Genomic DNA, 21,100 nt, shown 5'->3' on the forward strand with positions numbered 1-21,100 from the left:
TTTATTATGATAATAAGATTCAAAGGTTTGGGTCCTGAATCTTCTGCTCCAGCGGGGGTGAGTGAACTGGGCTTCCCAGTGTCACCCCCGACGCTGCTGCCTACCTCGGCCTGGTCCTCGACCCTCAGCAGCGGTCTCAACCAGGGGGGGATGGTCCTTTCAGAACCTTCCCAACCCCCCTGGGAGATTTACACCAGAGGAGAATTTTCTTCTCTTTTCTTCTTCTGAATGTCTTTTACCCTTTTTATGTATTTCTTTCTTCTTTTTTTTTTTTTTTAACTATCCCTGACTAACTACGAAAACATGAACCAGGGATCCCAGAGACTGTGGGTGGACCTGCCCCATCTGCTGGAGACAGAGAAAGACTGAGGGGCTGTGGGTGGCACCTTACTATATGTAGGGAGCCCGACAGGTTTTACTCTGTCTCCATCTGCTGGTGCGGAGTCACAACCCAGGTGTCTGGACTGATCTGGGTACGTACAGGGAACAAGTAATGACTCTTCATCTGAATAAAAAAGCACTAGGAGTCGAGTGGAATCATTTAGACTAACTGTTTTATTAAAGCATGAGCTTTCGAGGACACAGTCCACACCATCAGATGCATGAAATGATGTACAGTTGATGTGTACAATATATATACAGAACAGTGAGAAGACATGGGAAAAGGCAGGAAACGGTGTGGAGAGAGTGTGAATAGGATTGTAGTTTAGCCTACTGACAACTGAGGTAAGTGTGAATAGACAGAACGATCAGACAACAGTTTAGTTTATGCATATTTGTAGTGAGTCATGAATCCATTGCTTCTGTTCAGCCCTTGGGTGATGGTATTTAGATTTTTAATGAGTTCCAATTCAGCAGTTTCAGGCTGGAGTGCTCCTTTGAAGTTTTCATGTAGGAGAATGGCAACCTTAAGGTCAGATAGAGAATGTCAAGGAAGGTTGAATGTTGTCATTTCTACCCTCAGGTTTAAATCCTTTTCCCTTGTCCTTATAGATTGTCCCGTTTGTCCTATGTAGACAGAAGCTGGACTTTGCTGGCAGGTGTTGGCATATATTAGATTGGAAGAAAAGCAGGAGAATGTGTCCCGCATGTTGCTGATGATGTTGTGTCCAGTGATGGCATTGTCTGGGATAATATGTGGAAAGTGTTGGCATCTCCTTTTCTAGCTAGGTCTTGGTCCTGGGTTGGTGTCCTTCTACTATTTGCAGCGGCTGATGAGTATCTTTTGAGGTTGAGGGGCTGCTACACCAGACTAGCACGGCTATCCCTCTGAAGATTTTTCATGTAAATCAGTGGAGGAAAATTTGGCTTTCACTGCAACCTCTGCAGCAACATTTTCTCTCTCGCTGAACACAGAAGATTGGAGAGAAAAACACTCACTGTTATCTGCACTCTGCAGCAGTGATACATCATCAAGCTCGTATGCCAGTTTCTTTAGCGTAAAGCTGGCTCCTGCTTTTGTAGTAGTCCAGAAGAAATCCCTCTTCAGTTTCAGGGCAGGACCTCATTTTTGGTTTTTACCTGCCGGTGCCAGTGCAAAAGTGCGCAATTTTGGACACATTTAAATTTACTTCATCTGCTCTGCCTTTCCCTCTCCCTCACATCATTGTATATATGTCACCGGGGATGTTAAGATTACAACAAGGATTTAACATTTTTCCGTGGTATTATAATGCCCACCGCCTAGTGCCCACTGCACACACTTTGCCTTCTGCCAGGCAAACAGTGAGTGTCATCCTGTCTGCTCTGTCCGCACTATTTCTCTGTCACAGACAGGCTTCACAATATAGGCTGTTATGCTGCACTTTCTGGCCTGCCTTCACTGCTCGCTTATGCCCAGTACTACCTAGCTCCCACTGCCCACACTGTGCCCACTGGCAGTCATACAGAGAATAAATAACTAATCTGAAGTGTAGCTAAGGCTTCAATCACGAAAAAGGATAAACAGAAGAGCAAGTGAAGCAACACAAATCTACAATGATGCAGAGATATTGTGATGCCATGCTGCCTCCATGGTTTGTTTTCCTGTCTTGTGTTAATGGGCTGCCACAGCAAAAATCCTTACCAAGAACTCGGAGAGAGCTCAGAGCTATGCTTTCACACAGACAATGTCTAGAGAAACAATGCAGAGCAAGGCTGTGACATGCTCATTCTTCGAGCTCAGCATCACTGTAACCCGCTCTGCGGCATTATAGGAGACTAGGAAAATGCTCCGCTGCGATACATCATAACTCTCATTGCTTGACGGTATGCCAATCCGTCCCTTCTCTGCAGCCTGCCCGCTCCACAGTGTATGAACCTTTCTCCATACATTTGCAACTGTTGCTATGCCTATGATTTCCATGGGTCTTTTGACCATAATTGCTTATAGAAATCATTCTGTTTGACAGAAATGAAACAAGTAGGATTCCTTTAGTTCACAGGTCCCCTTCAGCTCATTTTGGACCCTAAGAGTTTAGAGTCAGAGTTTAAAGCTTTTAAAAAAGCTCTAAAAGCATGGCTTTTCGAACAGGCTTATATTGACTATCTTGAAAAAAAGGACTCATTGGTTTAAAGAAACATTATTTTTATCTTTGTTTTATTTTCTTTTATTAATAATTGATTAACAATTTTATTTTTTATGATATTTTACTGTACCTTTTAGATATTTCAGTTTGATTTTATGATTTTGTAACATGTAAACTGTTGTGATGTATATTATGAACGATGGTATACAAGAATTTTTAATAAATAAAATAAATAAATAAAAAAGAAACAAGTTGGCTCCACTGATTTCATTTTTATATTTTGTTTTCAATGAATGCACTTCTCTAGCTGAGATGCTTGTTCAATTAGTCCTCCTTTAGGCAGGCATCAAGGGTTCGACGGTTGCTCACAGATTAAAAGAAGGGGTTAGTTGGTTCCATAGTGTAGTGGGTATCACATCTGCTTTACACGCAGAAGGGCCTGGGTTCAATCCCCAGTGGAGCCATTTTTAACTTGCTGCAGAAACAGGCATGAGTCTGAGTGCAAGGATAACTTAGATACCGAAAAAGCAAGTTGAAGACCAATGGGTTCCATATATGTGCAGTGGAAACCCAGGCATATCCCACAATCTATATGCGTGGGATAGATTTACAGGCCCTTCCTTCTATGCTTGCTACTTGAGCTCATGCGAATTCATAGCAGATATCATCTTCCCCAGCAGAAGTGTGGGAATGGTTACTGGAGATGAAATAAGGAAGCTTTAGGTAAACTCCTAAGCCAACATCTTGTGTGGTAAAAAGAATTCAGCAGTGACTCTAGTAAAACAAATTTTTCATGGTAGATGGGATGGCTCTTGGAAGATCTATTTTTTGCCAAGAGTAAAAAATGTTAGAATGTGAATGGTGGCTGAGGCGATTATCCCATGAATTATTCAAACAGTAGTCTAAAATAACTGGATAGGTGTTTGAAAGTGTAATAAGGAAGAGATCAGTCAAGGAAATGGTTCCATGGTGTAGAGGTTATCACATCTATTTCACACACAGAAGGTCTTGGGTTCAAGTCCCAATGAAGCCACTTTATGTTTCTAGCAGTGGATGAGCATTTTATAGATGTTCAGCCATCAGCTGTATTGGTGTCAGTGAATGCTTGCATTGTTATGGGACCTTGTTAGGAACAGCTTGGGAGCAATCCTACAAAGATCTTGCAAGCACAGCTATCCAGGAGGGTTGAGTGCAATAGAAGACAGTGACAATAACTGTCTTGCACTAGTCCTGTTGTCCCTGAGGTGGTCATCCCCTGTGATGGACTGCAACAGTATATCCTTGGCAGTATGGACTGGAATGACAGGGCAGAATGAATGCAAAAGTTGGTCATTTCCTTGCAGTTACTCTCTGAGAGAAAATTAGCATTTGTCGAAAGACCTCAGGTGCTAGTGGAGGATCCTCAAAACATCTTGCTTCACTTTTATCCTTGTAGTTCTATTTTCAAGCCCTCATTCTCTACTAGCTGCAGGGGCTGGCTATCACGGGCATTTATTTCAGAACTGCCCCTTTTTCTAACTTTGACTGCTGCTTCTCTCCTGTCCTGGGGCATTGCTATTGAAACCTGTTCCATTTCTTCCATCGTAGGTTTTCACTTCTCATGTTTGGCAGGGGGCTGCTTGCCTCTTACCTGAATGATGGAAAGGGTTGAGGGCATGGGATCAGATTGGGAAACACTTTTCCTCTTTTCTGCCACTTCCAAACTCCCCAGATGCTAGTCCTAAGGGCTGCTGCTTCTGTGGCTTATAAAGCATGCCAGTGTTAGTTAAATGCCCCATTTGTTTGCCAGGACCTGTGTCTTTGCCATGTGCTTGCATTTTGCAAAGCGTGGGCCTTCCCTTATTTAGAAATGTCTCCAGATCTTCCAAGTCCACTCTGATCCCTTCTCTACGTACTTAGCAGAGGATGCTGCCACTGGAGCTGATATAGTGGGTGGACTCTGAGGAACAATGCCAAGGGCATCAGATGTGCTCTCTAACTGTGCTGCCTTCTCTTCAGCCACATCCTAATTTTGTCCTGCCTCCCCATCAAAGAACTGGATAAGGTGGCTAACACACTACTATAAAGGCCTCCCAAATTTTCCCCTTCTGGTACACTATCAATAGCTTCTATTTCAGGGAAAACAAGTAATGACTCTTCATCTGAATAAAAAAGCACTAGGAGTCGAGTGGAATCATTTAGACCAGGGGTCGGGAACCAATGGCTCGCGAGCCAGATGTGGCTCTTTTGATGGCTGCATCTGGCTCGCAGACAAATCTTTAATAAAAAAGTAAAAATCTAACAAAACCCCCCACCCTCCTGATGCCCCCCAAGACCTCCAAAATTAATTTACTACAACCCCCCACCCTCCTGACCCCCCCCCCCAGACCTGCCAAAAGTCCCAGGTGGTCCAGCGGGGGTCCAGGAGCGGTCCGGGAAAAATCTCCTGCAATTGGGCTGGCGGCTGCCAGTATTCAAAATGGTGCTGACGGCCCTTTGCCCTCACTATGTCACTGGGGTCGACCAATGGCGGCGGTAGCTCCTGTGACATATTAAAGGCAAAGGGCCGTCGGCTGCCAGTAATCAAAATGGCGTCGACAGCCCTTTGCCCTTCCTATGTCACAGGGGCTACCGCTGCCATTGGTCGACCCCAGTGACAGAGTGAGGGCAAAGGGCCGTCAGCGCCATTTTGACTATTGGCAGCCGACAGCCCAAGTCCAGGAGATCGCTCCTGGACCCCCAGGGACTTTTGGCAGGTCTTGGGGGGGTCAGGAGGGTGGGGGGTTGTAGTAAATTAATTTGGCAGTTCTTGGGGGGTGCCAGGAGAGTAAGGGGTTGTAGTAAATTAATTTGGTAGGTCTTGTATGGCTCTCACGGAATTACATTTTAAAATATGTGGCGTTCATGGCTCTCTCACCCAAAAAGGTTCCCGACCCCTGATTTAGACTAACTGTTTTATTAAAGCATGAGCTTTCGAGGACACAGTCCACACCATCAGATGCATGAAATGATGTACAGTTGATGTGTACAATATATACAGAACAGTGAGAAGACATGGGAAAAGGCAGGAAACGGTGTGGAGAGAGTGTGAATAGGATTGTAGTTTAGCCTACTGACAACTGAGGTAAGTGTGAATAGACAGAATGATCAGACAACAGTTCAGTTTATGCATATTTGTAGTGAGTCATGAATCCATTGCTTCTGTTCAGCCCTTGGGTGATGGTATTTAGATTTTTAATGAGTTCCAATTCAGCAGTTTCAGGCTGGAGTGCTCCTTTGAAGTTTTCATGTAGGAGAATGGCAACCTTAAGGTCAGATAGAGAATGTCAAGGAAGGTTGAATGTTGTCATTTCTAACCTCAGGTTTAAATCCTTTTCCCTTGTCCTTATAGATTGTCCCGTTTGTCCTATGTAGACAGAAGCGGGACTTTGCTAGCAAGTGTTGGCATATATTAGATTGGAAGAAAAGTAGGAGAATGTGTCCCGCATGTTGCTGATGATGTTGTGTCCAGTGATGGCATTGTCTGGGATAATATGTGGAAAGTGTTGGCATCTCCTTTTCTGGCAAGGTCTGGGTCCTGGGTTGGTGTCCTTGTACTATTTGCAGCGGCTGATGAGTATCTTTTGAGGTTGAGGGGCTGCTACATCAGACTAGCACGGCTATCCCTCTGAAGATTTTTCATGTAAATCAGTGGAGGAAAATTTGGCTTTCACTGCAACCTCTGCAGCAACATTTTCTCTCTCGCTGAACACAGAAGATTGGAGAGAAAAACACTCACTGTTATCTGCACTCTGCAGCAGTGACACATCATCAAGCTCGTATGCCAGTTTCTTTAGCGTAAAGCTGGCTCCTGCTGTTGTAGTAGTCCAGAAGAAATCCCTCTTCAGTTTCAGGGCAGGACCTCATTTTTGGTTTTTACCTGCCGGTGCCAGTGCAAAAGTGCGCAATTTTGGACACATTTAAAGTTACTTCATCTGCTCTGCCTTTCCCTCTCCCTCACATCATTGTATATATGTCACCGGGGATGTTAAGATTACAACAAGGATTTAACATTTTTCCGTGGTATTATTATGCCCACTGCCTAGTGCCCACTGCACACACTTTGCCTTCTGCCAGGCAAACAGTGAGTGTCATCCTGTCTGCTCTGTCCGCACTATTTCTCTGTCACAGACAGGCTTCACAATATAGGCTGTTATGCTGCACTTTCTGGCCTGCCTTCACTGCTCGCTTATGCCCAGTACTACCTAGCTCCCACTGCCCACACTGTGCCCACTGGCAGTCATACAGAGAATAAATAACTAATCTGAAGTGTAGCTAAGGCTTCAATCACGAAAAAGGATAAACAGAAGAGCAAGCGAAGCAACACAAATCTACAATGATGCAGAGATATTGTGATGCCATGCTGCCTCCATGGTTTGTTTTCCTGTCTTGTGTTAATGGGCTGCCACAGCAAAAATCCTTACCAAGAACTCGTAGAGAGCTCAGAGCTATGCTTTCACACAGACAATGTCTAGAGAAACAATGCAGAGCAAGGCTGTGACATGCTCATTCTTCGAGCTCAGCATCACTGTAACCCGCTCTGCGGCATTATAGGAGACTAGGAAAATGCTCCGCTGCGATACATCATAACTCTCATTGCTTGACAGTATGCCAATCCGTCCCTTCTCTGCAGCCTGCCCGCTCCACAGTGTATGAACCTTTCTCCATACATTTGCAACTGTTGCTATGCCTATGATTTCCATGGGTCTTTTGACCATAATTGCTTATAGAAATCATTCTGTTTGACAGAAATGAAACAAGTAGGATTCCTTTAGTTCACAGGTCCCCTTCAGCTCATTTTGGACCCTAAGAGTTTAGAGTCAGAGTTTAAAGCTTTAAAAAAGCTCTAAAAGCATGGCTTTTCGAACAGGCTTATATTGACTATCTTGAAAAAAAGGACTCATTGGTTTAAAGAAACATTATTTTTATCTTTGTTTTATTTTCTTTTATTAATAATTGATTAACAATTTTATTTTTTATGATATTTTACTGTACCTTTTAGATATTTCAGTTTGATTTTATGATTTTGTAACATGTAAACTGTTGTGATGTATATTATGAACGATGGTATACAAGAATTTTTAATAAATAAAATAAATAAATAAAAAAGAAACAAGTTGGCTCCACTGATTTCATTTTTATATTTTGTTTTCAATGAATGCACTTCTCTAGCTGAGATGCTTGTTCAATTAGTCCTCCTTTAGGCAGGCATCAAGGGTTCGACGGTTGCTCACAGATTAAAAGAAGGGGTTAGTTGGTTCCATAGTGTAGTGGGTATCACATCTGCTTTCCACACAGAAGGGCCTGGGTTCAATCCCCAGTAAAGCCATTTTTAACTTGCTGCAGAAACAGGCATGAGTCTGAGTGCAAGGATAACTTAGATACCGAAAAAGCAAGTTGAAGACCAATGGGTTCCATATATGTGCAGTGGAAACCCCACCTGTCAGGTTTTCAGGATACCCACAATCTATATGCGTGGGATAAATTTACAGGCCCTTCCTTCTATGCTTGCTACTTGAGCTCATGCGAATTCATAGCAGATATCGTCTTCCCCAGAAGAAGTGTGGGAATGGCTACTGGAGACGAAATAAGGAAGCTTTAGGTAAACTCCTAAGCCAACATCTTGTGTGGTAAAAAGAATTCAGCAGTGACTCTAGTAAAACAAATTTTTCATGGTAGATGGGATGGCTCTTGGAAGATCTATTTTTTGCCAAGAGTAAAAAATGTTAGAATGTGAATGGTGGCTGAGGCGATTATCCCATGAATAATTCAAACAGTATTCTAAAATAACTGGATAGGTGTTTGAAAGTGTAATAAGGAAGAGATCAATCAAGGAAATGGTTCCATGGTGTAGAGGTTATTACATCTGTTTCACACACAGAAGGTCTTGGGTTCAAGTCCCAATGGAGCCACTTTATGTTTCTAGCAGTGGATGAGCATTTTATAGATGTTCAGCCATCAGCTGTATTGGTGTCAGTGAATGCTTGCATTGTTATGGGACCTTATTAGGAACAGCTTGGGAGCAATCCTACAAAGATCTTGCAAGCACAGCTATCCAGGAGGGTTGAGTGCAATAGAAGACAGTGACAATAACTGTCTTGCACTAGTCCTGTTGTCCCTGAGGTAGTCATCCCCTGTGATGGACTGCAACAGTATATCCTTAGCAGTATGGACTGGAATGACAGGGCAGAATGAATGCAAAAGTTGGTCATTTCCTTGCAGTTACTCTCTGAGAGAAAATTAGCATTTGTGGAAAGACCTCAGGTGCTAGTGGAGGATCCTCAAAACATCTTGCTTCACTTTTATCCTTGTAGTTCTATTTTCAAGCCCTCATTCTCTACTAGCTGCAGGGGCTGGCTATCAAGGGCATTTATTTCAGAACTGCCCCTTTTTCTAACTTTGACTGCTGCTTCTCTCCTGTCCTGGGGCATTGCTATTGAAACCTGTTCCATTTCTTCCATCATAGCTTTTCACTTCTTATGTTTGGCAGGGGGCTGCTTGCCTCTTACCTGAATGATGGAAAGGGTTGAGGGCATGGGATCAGATTGGGAAACACTTTTCCTCTTTTCTGCCACTTCCAAACTCCCCAGATGCTAGTCCTATGGGCTGCTGCTTCTGTGGCTTATAAAGCATGCCAGTGTTAGTTAAATGCCCCATTTGTTTGCCAGGACCTGTGTCTTTGCCATGTGCTTGCATTTTGCAAAGCGTGGGCCTTCCCTTATTTATAAATGTCTCCAGATCTTCCAAGTCCACTCTGATCCCTTCTCTACATACTTAGCAGAGGATGCTGCCACTGGAGCTGATAAACAGATCGATACTCTAAAACCGCGGCAGAAAGAGTGCGGCATTGCCAGGCGCACCCTTCTTCCCCGCACACACAGTTCTCTTGACCTAGCGCCTGATACTCTCTTCTAATTGCATGCAAATGCATGCCGCGCCTGTGAAGCGTTAGGGAAGGGTTATGCCCGCGCAACCCATTTTACTGTATAGGCGCTTAATACAGCGCCTATACAGTAACCTGGGTGCGCTGGTACCTGTCATTTCAAATGTCATTTCAAATGACATTTGAAATGACAGGCACCAGGAAGTGTAAAAAAAAACCAAAAAACCAAAAATATGTAAAAACCTGAGTGTTATAAAAAAAATAATTTTTTTTTTCTGACAGGTTTTTATGTGTCCCATAACAGGTTTTTATGTGTCCCATAGCATTACATTTTCTCGCTCATCTCTGTATCGCTTTTTTTTTTTTTTTTTATTGTGTTTTATTGTGTTTGAGTATCTTAAGTGGTGTCGATGGATTTGTTACTAGACTCACAGTCCTAACACCTACTAGGGGGAGGCGGTAAACTAACACGTTAAGGCCGCGGCAAAACAGCGGGTTACTAAGGAGATAATATCAGCGCCCGTTACAGTATCGGAGGGGAATAGCTAATTCCTTCATTATACAGCTAATTCGTTCATTTACACATCATATACATGCTGCGTGCGGAAAGGGTTATGTGTCTATTTTAAGAAGCGCTAAGGATGCGTGAAACTGGAGACTGTATCGCTGGTTCGCCTTACTCGTCTGTATTGTGCGCTCCCAGCACGTTACAGACGGGAAATCTTCAACCGCACGTTACTGTATCGAGCTGATAGTGGGTGGACTCTGAGGAACAATGCCAAGGGCATCAGATGTGCTCTCTAACTGTGCTGCCTGCTCTTCAGCCACTTCCTAATTTTGTCCTGCCTTCCCCATCAAAGAACTGGATAAGGTGGCTAACACACTACTATAAAGGCCTCCCAAATTTTTCCCATCTGGTACCCTATCAATAGCTTCTATTTCAGGGGGAAAAAGTAATGACTCTTCATCTGAATAAAAAAGCACTAGGAGTCGAGTGGAATCATTTAGACCAACTGTTTTATTAAAGCATGAGCTTTCGAGGACACAGTCCACACCATCAGATGCATGAGATGATGTACAGTTGATGTGTACAATATATATACAGAACAGTGAGAAGACATGGGAAAAGGCAGGAAACGGTGTGGAGAGAGTGTGAATAGGATTGTAGTTTAGCCTACTGACAACTGAGGTAAGTGTGAATAGACAGAACGATCAGACAACAGTTCAGTTTATGCATATTTGTAGTGAGGCATGAATCCATTGCTTCTGTTCAGCTCTTGGGTGATGGTATTTAGATTTTTAATGAGTTCCAATTCAGCAGTTTCAGGCTGGAGTGCTCCTTTGAAGTTTTCATGTAGGAGTATGGCAACCTTAAGGTCAGATAGAGAATGTCAAGGAAGGTTGAATGTTGTCATTTCTAACCTCAGGTTTAAATCCTTTTCCCTTGTCCTTATAGATTGTCCCAGTTTGTCCTATGTAGTACAGAAGCGGGACTTTGCTAGGCAGGTGTTGGCATATATTAGATTGGAAGAAAAGTAGGAGAATGTGTCCCGCATGTTGCTGATGATGTTGTGTCCAGTGATGGCATTGTCTGGGATAATATGTGGAAAGTGTTGGCATCTCCTTTTCTGGCAAGGTCTGGCTCCTGGGTTGGTGTCCTTGTACTATTTGCAGCGGCTGATGAGTATCTTTTGAGGTTGAGGGGCTGCTACACCAGACTAGCACGGCTATCCCTCTGAAGATTTTTCATGTAAATCAGTGGAGGAAAATTTGGCTTTCACTGCAACCTCTGCAGCAACATTTTCTCTCTCGCTGAACACAGAAGATTGGAGAGAAAAACACTCACTGTTATCTGCACTCTGCAGCAGTGACACATCATCAAGCTCGTATGCCAGTTTCTTTAGCGTAAAGCTGGCTCCTGCTGTTGTAGAAGTCCAGAAGAAATCCCTCTTCAGTTTCAGGGCAGGACCTCATTTAAACTATATAAAAATAATACATTTTAGTGAAATATATACTGAAACATCTATGTTTAGCTATTTCAAATTTGTTTACTATTTTATATTTTATGCCCATTATTTTACCTATACCTGATAAGGTAAGGTAAGCCTGCATTTTCTTGTAAATTACTTTGATTTTATTTGCTAGAAAAGTGATCTAGAAAGTAAATACACTAAACTAAACTAAATATTTACAGACAGGAATAGTTGTACATAAAGGGGTAGATTTTCAAAGGGGTACGCGCGTAAGATACATGCGTACCCCCCGAAAACCTACCCCAACCTCCCCCCTGCGTGCGCCGAGCCTATTTTGCATAGGCTCGGCGGCGCGCGCAAGCCCCTGGACGCGTGTAAGTCCCGGGGCTTCGTAAAAGGGGCGGGGAGGGGGCGTGCCCGGGGTCAGGGGGCGGTTCAGGGCGGGACCGGGGCGTGGCGCTGACCCAGGGGCATGGTCGAGGCCTCCGGACCAGCCCCCGGGTCGGGTGATGGCGCGCCAGCAGCCCGCTGAAAGCAGGCGTAAATCTGCCAACAAAGGTGGGGGGGGGTTTAGATAGGGCCGGGGGGGTGGGTTAGGTAGGGGAAGGGAGGGGAAGGTGCGGGGGGGGGGATGGAAAGAAAGTTCCCTCCGAGGCCGCTCCAATTTTGGAGCGGCCTTGGAGGGAACAGGCAGCTCGCGCTGGGCTTGGCACGCGCAAGTTGCACAAATGTGCACCCCCTTGCGCGTGCCGACCCCGGATTTTATAGGCTACGCGCGTATCTTATAAAATCCAGCGTACTTTTGTTCGCGCCTGGTGCGCGAACAAAAGTACACGCTCGCGCAACTTTATAAAATCCGGCCCAAAATGTTGACAATTGTGCTTCTGTAAGTGTCTTCCCCAAAGAGCATAACGATACTGCACAGACAACAATTCTGCATCTCTGACTTAAGGGTGCTGGGGGAAAGACCATCTGACTTGGAGTTCCAAGAGCAGAAAATCTCTGCCTTGGATGTCCTGGACTCAGATACCCCAATACTTCTCATGGGAGTTCTTTAATGCTGGAAATTTCATTGCTGGGTGACAGATGGAATAAATCTTAACTCACATTTCTGAATCTATGGTGCTGTGCTAGTTTAGTCCCAGACCGGGGGTTTCAAGTGTAATGGTCCACCCTGGACTTGAGGGACCTGATTCTATCACCACCATACCCAGAACATTATGGGATCTGCATGGTGACATGCTAATTTGAGTGCACTTTTTTTACTCAAGTTAGAGCACATGTTTTCACTGCTAAAATGCTTAAATCATGAGTAAGATAGCATGGACAAAAATATGCACAAACATGAGTAAAAATGTGCAGTGGGTCTACTGTATCTTATTAGATCAGTCTCTGTGCCAGGTACAGCAACAGGGCCAAAAAACCCCATTAAGGATAAGCATTCATTTTAAACAAATATGTAAGCCAATGTGAACTGGTCTATTTTCATTTCAGTTTGGATTAACTCAAACAAATGCACAGCCAAATGAAAACCCCCAAAAGTTTCAGGTTTGTTTTCACTGCGGCAGATAGTGCATACTATTTGCCAAAATTTTGTTTTAAATGCACCTTGACATCAACCTGAGGACAGGGCCTATCCAGCTGGGCTGAGCCAAGCCAAGTCCAGACTGAGCTTCACTGTGCTCCTCCAGCCCCCACTCCTGCCAAGAATCCAGGGCCTAGGCCTACCTGACTGAACTAAGCCAAGCCCATCCTAGGCCTCCTGGGCTCTGAGACCAGCATCAAAATGAAATTAAAATGACACCAGTCACAGAGCAGGCCTGTTTTCTTGTACAGTCGTATAAGAGTACCATCTGGCCATGAAATCAGCTCCATTTTGATGTCACTTTGGTGCCAGTTTTAGGCCAGGGTGCCATTTTTAAAGAGCAGGGGCTGGAGAGACTGGGATTGCTCATGCTTCTTTCTTCTACCAGGATAGGACTCTAATGGAAGGGATAAGTGGGGCAAGGTCTGTGAGGTCCCCAGCCCAGGCCGATTTATCTGGATGGGAGACCGAGGGGCCCAAGGAAGCCTTAGATGGCCATGGCTCAATCCGTCTGATCAACACGGGCTTTGGCAGGGATATGAGGATCAAAGGGGTCCAGGGATGCCCAGTTTCTGTTTTTTGGGGGGGGGTTTCTTTTATTGAGGGGGTGGGGTAATGTTTATTGCAGTTTGGCAACCAAACCAAACCTTAATAAATATTAAATGAAATGAAAAACAATACCAAAACAAAAAATGAATAGAAATGAAACATGGTCTATCTTCAGGCCATTAGATGTCAGGAAGAATACTGGCAGTGTGCCCAGTCCTCTGAGTTGTTGCTCCATTGTCTCCTCCACTTATGTTGATTTGCTCCATTTCTCACTAGTGGGAATAGGATTAGACGAGAAAACGAGCCAACCAGCCAATAGCATAGTATTGCTATTGGCACCAGAGGAGCTGTTTTCAGCATGATGCCAATAATTTAAATCTGTGGCAGGAAGCCAACTGGTATGTCTATTTTGCAACTGCTTGTTTATTCTGCTGTGACATGATGATTATGCACCCTCTTTCACAACAGTGGAAACAGACTGGGGACTATGACTAAAGCAAGCTTGCAATCTCAGCTACCAAAACCTGTTCCATACTACACACAGCAATACCTTGGTTTGGATCAGTGTAGCAAAGTTGTATTAGCAGTCATCAGACCCTCCACTGCACTTTACACACTGCTGTCTTGTCCGTAAGCTGAACAGGGATGCAGGTATCAGCACCTACTTGGCACTGTACATAGTGATGTCTGCTTGAGTATTATAGCAGAGCACTGCTCTGTACTCCATCCATACTAGTGACTTTTTTAACTTTATTTATAACTTTTCAAAACAATACAGTACAAGTAAACAGAAATACAAGTGACACTACAGACATTGCAACTATACATCCAGACACAATACAGATCATCAATCTACCTGCGCTCCCGTCACAGCCAATACGTTCCCCAAATATCTCTGAACCGTTCTGACTGGCCTTTCAAAGAGAAAGTACATTTTTCCATAAGCGCAATATCCAAGATCTTAGATTCCCCAACAGAGAATAGAAAGGGAACTTTTCCAAGGATGTGCCACAGTCAAATGCGCTGCGTGTAATAAATGACCCACCAATTTCCTGTAACCTCTCATCTCCCAGCAATTGCGCCACCTCCCCATCAAAAAGAGAGCCAGGTCCTCCTTCAACCCTTGACCACAAATACTGCGAATAGAATCGGTGACCCGTCCCCAGAACTCCGAAACCTCCGAGCATTCCCATCACATATGATAAAATGTACCAGGAAGCCCACACTCCTTCCAGCAGGCTGAGCTAACATTACTGAATTTAGCATAAAAAATTGGAGTATGGTATAGCCATTTAACAGTTTATATTGCAGTTCTTGCCCTTACAACATACAATAATTTGCCAGGACCATTTCCAGTTAGCTTTCCAATCCACACCATCCAAAGTAGCACCCATATCCTGTTTCCATAGCTGAATTATCTCAGGTGAGGTAGCTTTTTCACATAAGACAGCCCATATGGACTTATATAAAACTGCGATCAGATGGGACAGACTGTTACAACTGAGGGGACCTTCTATTCTGTTACCATCCTCAACCCCAGGATGAGTTCTAATTATCTCTGTAACATCCTTGCATATAGAAAAGAATAGGCAACGGGTCATGAACAGCACACAGAACTCCTCAACCAGGTCCATGAATGATTTAACACGGCCATCATCAGCCAACTGTCCCAGGAACCCCAAACCCCTCGCCACCCACACTGACATATCAGGAGAAAACATATGCAAAGATAAATGTGGGTTACATTTCAGAGACGTCATATAGGACCAAGTGGTATTCGGTGGGCTGAGCATCCGAGACACCACCCTCCATACTTTTAAGGGTGTGGGCAAGTATGGAATTATCCCATACTGCCCGCTGATACGAGATCGATGTAGGTGGCATATGTAATAAAGACGCCAAGCTGCACCCTCTCGCCCCCTCCTCTTCAAATGATAACCAAGCCTGTGGGACATCCGTCCCCAGCCATACACGGAGGCAGGACAACCTACAAGCCCAGTAATACCACTGACAGTTGGGAAGTCCTAGCCTTCCAGACTTGCGAGTCTTGACCAGGACATCATATTTCAGTCTGGGCGGCTTACCCTGCCAGATGAAACTAGAAATTTCCCCCCACAGAATTGAAATGTTTGTATAGGCACGTTACAGAGCAAGTGCATAAAAGAATAGAGTAACCTGGGCAAAATAGCCATCTTGACCAAATTAACCCTCCCCAAAAGGAAAAGAGGTAGAGAAGACCACCTTTTCAAATCCCTCCCTACAGATTTAAAAATTGGGACATAATTATCCTTAAATAAGCTAGAATAATCTCATGAAACCCAGATACTTTAACCCTGGCTCTTTCTTTAAAATGTCCACCGCTGGAGCCACCCGCCTACTGGGCCCCAAGCACAACTCCAATTTGGTAAATTAATAACATACCCAGAAAGAGCTCCAGATTTGTCAATAAAGGTTAGCAACACTGGAAGTAAATGAGAAATTTGTCACAAACCAAGGGGCTATCTACATATAAAGAAATTTTATGAGATATACCAAGACACATTACCCCTTCTTATCTCTGGAGATTGTTTGATCACCTGTGCCAGTGGCTCCACCACTAAATCAAAGAGCAGTGCAGACAGGGGACAGCCTTGCCATGATCCCCTAGCGATAGCAAAGCAGGGAGATATGACCCCGTTAGTCAACACCTATGCCATAGGAGTAGTATATAAGGCAAGGATCCAAGAAAGAAAATCCCAGGGAAACCGAAACTGCTGTAAAACCGCCACTATATAGGCCCAGGTGACCCTATTGAATACCTTGTCCGCGTCCATAGAGATTACCGCTCCGGACACCTGCTTCTGTCTAGTCCAGTGTAAAATATTAAACAGGTGCTTTGTATTATTCGTAGAGAGTTTCCCTTTAATAAAACCTGTCTGATCCAGGTGTACCAGTTCAGGCAAGATCTCCTCAAGGCGCACTTGCAGGATCTTAGCCAAGAGTTTAATATCTACGTTAATAAGAGAGATTGGACAATAGGCAGAGCATTCCAGGGGATCTCTATTAACCAAACCATAGGGGAGGTGGCCTTAAGTTGATCGCCAAAAAAGAACTTAATTTAAAGCTACAGCCATCCACTATTACCCTCCCCTATGAAGTGTCCTTATTTGAAAACTCATACCTACAGATCTGTATTGTTTACTGTCCACCAGGGCTGCTAGATCACAAGTGTTCGCCATTGAGTTTTTTTTCCAATGAGTTAAACCCAGACAAACCATCTATAATGCTAGGCGATTTCAATCTGCATATGGACTCACATCCATTATCCTCCACCTGTGAACTGCTTTCAAACACTCTCTCAGCATTGGGTTATGAGCTACTCTTATCCAGTTCAACCCATAGAGCAGACCACATGTTAAATCTAATCTTTGTTATTCAATCAATTGCGACACTTCTAAACTCTAACATTACGCCAATCCCCTGGTGAGATCACTATATGACTGAAACTTCAGTCTCGTTCACTTCAAGTCATAACATCAATAAACAGGAGCCCATAAGTTTCCTCTATCGCCCACCCTTTGTCACAGAAGATCTGTCAGCAGAACTTCAAAAAAAATCCCTGGACATAGATCTGACACTAATCGAGTGACTCAGTCCTAGTACCATATTACCAAAACAATTGCAGATGAAATAAATCCCCCTCGACTAAAAGTAATTAAACATCCTAAGAAACACAAACCATGGTATAACACAAACATTAGGAACAGTAAAAGGATACAGCAAAAAAAACAAAACTTGGTGACGATACCCCACCGACCTCAATTTAGGAGAATATAGATCCTTCCTATTACAAAAGACTAATGAACCGCACCAAGAAATATTTATATGCAAAAAAAAAAATTCAAAAAGTCAACAATAAATCCCAGAACATTATTCTCTATTGTCCATAACTTAATAAAAGATAATACTACTGATCAAAATAATTTACTGCCAACTCATTGATAAAATGAAATTGCAGAATTCCTTAAACAGAAAATCACCACCTGAGATGAGGAGAGAACAAAATGGCGTCGTGAAGAGAGGAAGCATTTAGGAGAGCTCCTGTTTCAGCGTTGATTTTGCTTTTTTACCGCTTGAAAATCACAATGCCACATACTAAAAGAAAAGGGAAGGTAAGGGAGGGAACCTCGACCTCCCTTAAACCTACCATAGTTCAAACGCAGATCCGAGAGATCTTTTCCGCAGTGGGGATATCTCCAGGAGAGTTGGCTGTAGCACGGGAGGAGGAGCAATCCTCCATGCTTTTCGACGAGGCATCTCTGAGCCCTGGAGCGCCGGATACTCCCTCCCACCCTGCTCAAGATGGAGCGCTGAAGCCAGTGGAATCCTTCGATGCCTATGATGCACCAGACGAAGGAAACATTCGAGGTAGGTCCAGCTGCTGGTACAATGGGGCAAGCCCAAGGCGATGGGATTTTCACCGCCTTGAGAGAATCAAATATCGGGGTGTTGAGCGGTGAGAGCAGTTTGCTGACAGCAATCACTGACTCTGCAAGGAGTCAGACGGATCAGACTGAATTGGTGAAAGTAAAGCGAACCACAACGGTAAATCAGCCAGAGATTAAAATCTTGAGTAAGCCTGAAACCGTTACCTTAGACACTGTGTGGAATGGTTTATCACTGCTTGAAAATGCGATTGTTTCTCTGACGGTAAATATTAAAGGATTCCAAGAACAATTTACTATGGGGAACACCGTTGTATTAGCAAATTCAACAAAAATCCTGGAAATGGATGAACAAATTAACCAGATTAAGTTAATTCAAACTGGATTGATTCATGGGGACTCTAGGCTAGAGAAAAGATTGGAAATCATGGAAAATAATCTTAGATATAATAATCTAAGAATAATTAATTTTCCTAAATGTAAACTAATATCCTCCATGGAGCAGCTTAAAAACATTTTTCAAGAATCATTGTCTATTCCTAATGATAAAATGCCTTCGATTCTAAAAGCTTATTATCTACCTGGGCTAGAACAGAGAAGTGGTGGAGAGACAAGGGACAATGAAAATTGTGGTCGTCGTTCGGAGTCAATATCTCCACTTGAAGATCTATCAGGATTTCTTGAAGCACCACAAGAAGAACAGATAGAAAAGAAAGGTGTTCTACTAGTGAAGTTTGCAATCTCTGCTGAAAGAGACATGATATTAAAGAGTTTTTTCCATAATAGAGAAAAGCTATACCTCGGAGGAAAGGTTTGGATTTTTCCAGATATTATTAGATCAACGCAACTACGAAGGAAAAAATGTCTTACTCTTTGTCCTAGAGCACACCAATTTGGCGCGAAAGTAATTATAACATTTCCTTGTAAATGTATACTTAATCTAGAAAATTGTAGATATGTATTTACAGAGCCAGACCAATTGGAAATGTTTTTGAATTCAAAAAGTGAATTTAGATCTGACCCGCCTAGTAGTACAGGCATAAATTAAGTTCCCACAACTCTCTTCTTTCCGTTTATTGTTTTTTTAAGACAAGGTATAAAATTTTTGCTCCTATATTACTTTTTGTTCTCTCCTAAATTGCATTGTAAAATCAAGCAGAATTAGTGAGAAATATTTCTACTATAATCAATTTCTGTTATGTTTTGAATATGGAAAAATTTTTCTTAAGTAATATTTTTCTTTATATATTGATATGATAATGTGATAAGTTTACATGTTCTGCCTGAATTTAAGGCATGTAATAATGCTTATGTTTAAATATAAAAATTGAATAAAGAGAAAATAAAAAAAAAAAGAAAATCACCACCTTGACAGTTAATTTTAATTCTACTCATAACCAGCAAATCAAGCTTACTCCTAGAAACACCACAAAATGGTCGACATTTGATGAAACTTTATCTGTTGAAATAGAGGCACTAATCAAAAAACTTAATCCTGTGCAACATCCCATAAACAGTATTCCGATCACTTCATTAAAAGCAATTGCTCATACTGTTTCCATAGTTTTAGCTCCTATAATAAACCTCAATTTCAAGGAAGGAATTATTCCGGATATGAAAAAATCCGCAATCATAAAACCAATTCTTAAAAACATAACCTCGACCCATCTGACTTAAACAATCACAGGCCAATTTCAAATCTACCATTTATCACTAAACTCTTAGAAAAAATAGTTCAAAAACAGCTCACTGAATACCTCGAAAATAACAACATTCTATACTCATCTCAATATGGGCCGGATTTTCAAAAGGTTACGCACGCCGGGTCTATTTTCAAAAGGCCTGGTGACGTGCGTAAAGCCCCAGCACGTGTGCAAGTCCCAGGTCAAGCAAAAAGGGGCAGTCCGGGGGCAGGGCCAGAGGCCTCAGACACAGCAACCATTTGCTGCTTGGCCGGCGTGCGCAACTTACTTCAGCCCCAGGGCTAAAGTAAGTTTTGAAATAAAAGGAAAAAGTTAGGGGGGAAAGGGCAGGGGAGGTAGGGGAAGGGAAGTGAAGGGAAGGTGGGGTGGGGGAGGTAGGGAAGTTCCCTCCGAGGCTGCTCCGATTTTGGAGTGGCCTGGGAGGGAATGGGGGAAGGCAGTGCGGCTCGGCGCGGGCTCGGCAAGCGCAAGGTGCACAATTGTGCACCCCCTTGCGCGCGCCGACCCCTGATTTTATAACATGCATGCGCTTGCATAAGTGTGAAAATCTACCCCTACGGTTTTAGAAAACACCTGGGGACTGAAATTCTACTACTAACCTTGCATGATACAAAACTCAGAGGATTTGATTGCGGTAATACATTTTTGCTTGTACTACTAAATCACTCGGCAGCATTTGACATGGATGATCATAATATTCTAATGTACAGACTTATAGAAATAGGACTCGAAGATACAACTCTGTAATGGTTTTCATCCTATTTAAATAATAGGTCTTTCGAAGTTAAATTTCTAAACATCACCTCAAAAAAAATAAACTTAGAGTCTGGTGTGCCCCAAGGATCATCATTGTGCCACTTTATTTAACATTTACATGTTGCCAATCTGCCACTTATTATCAGGACTGAGCCTGACCTACTTCAACTACTTTGATGATATATAGTTTCTCGTTCCAATTCTGGACTCCATTGACAAAGCTCTTAAAACAACCTCTATGTATTTATCGGTCATAAAACCTCTACTAAATCACATGAAACTCATACTCAACATAAATAAAACAAATATTTTACTCCTGGATAGAAAAGTGATCTCAGACAAACTTCTATCACTTAAACTGATGACACAGACACAGAAATTGAATTAACATCTTTTACCAGGAATTTAGGCTTCTATTGAAACACTGAACTAAATTTAAAAAAACACATTGCACTAAAAGTGAAAGATGGTAACCATAAATTATTAATCTTAAAACTGCTAAAACCTTTACTCTCCATTAATGACTTCAGAACTGTACTTCAATTGTTAATTTCTGCTAATATAGATTACTGCAATTCTATGCTACTTGATCTGCCTGATACCACTTTACACCCACTACAGGTTTTACAGAATTCTGCGGCAAGATTATTGACAGGGAAAAAGAAGTTTGACCATATCAAACCTGTGTTGATCTCCCTACAT

At 42.8% G+C, this 21,100-nt stretch overlaps 2 non-coding genes across 2 annotated transcripts; both read left to right on the top strand.

Moving 5' to 3' along the window:
* The first annotated feature begins 2,898 nt into the window (after positions 1–2,898).
* TRNAV-UAC lies at positions 2,899–2,971 on the top strand. Its single transcript has one exon. It is a non-coding gene; the product is annotated as a tRNA-Val (tRNA).
* A 5,393-nt stretch (positions 2,972–8,364) lies between these two features.
* Positions 8,365–8,437, top strand: TRNAV-CAC. Its single transcript has one exon. It is a non-coding gene; the product is annotated as a tRNA-Val (tRNA).
* Positions 8,438–21,100: the final 12,663 nt, after the last annotated feature.

Source organism: Rhinatrema bivittatum, unplaced genomic scaffold (assembly GCF_901001135.1).
Source record: "Rhinatrema bivittatum unplaced genomic scaffold, aRhiBiv1.1, whole genome shotgun sequence".
In the NCBI taxonomy this organism is placed as follows: Eukaryota; Metazoa; Chordata; class Amphibia; order Gymnophiona; family Rhinatrematidae; genus Rhinatrema; species Rhinatrema bivittatum.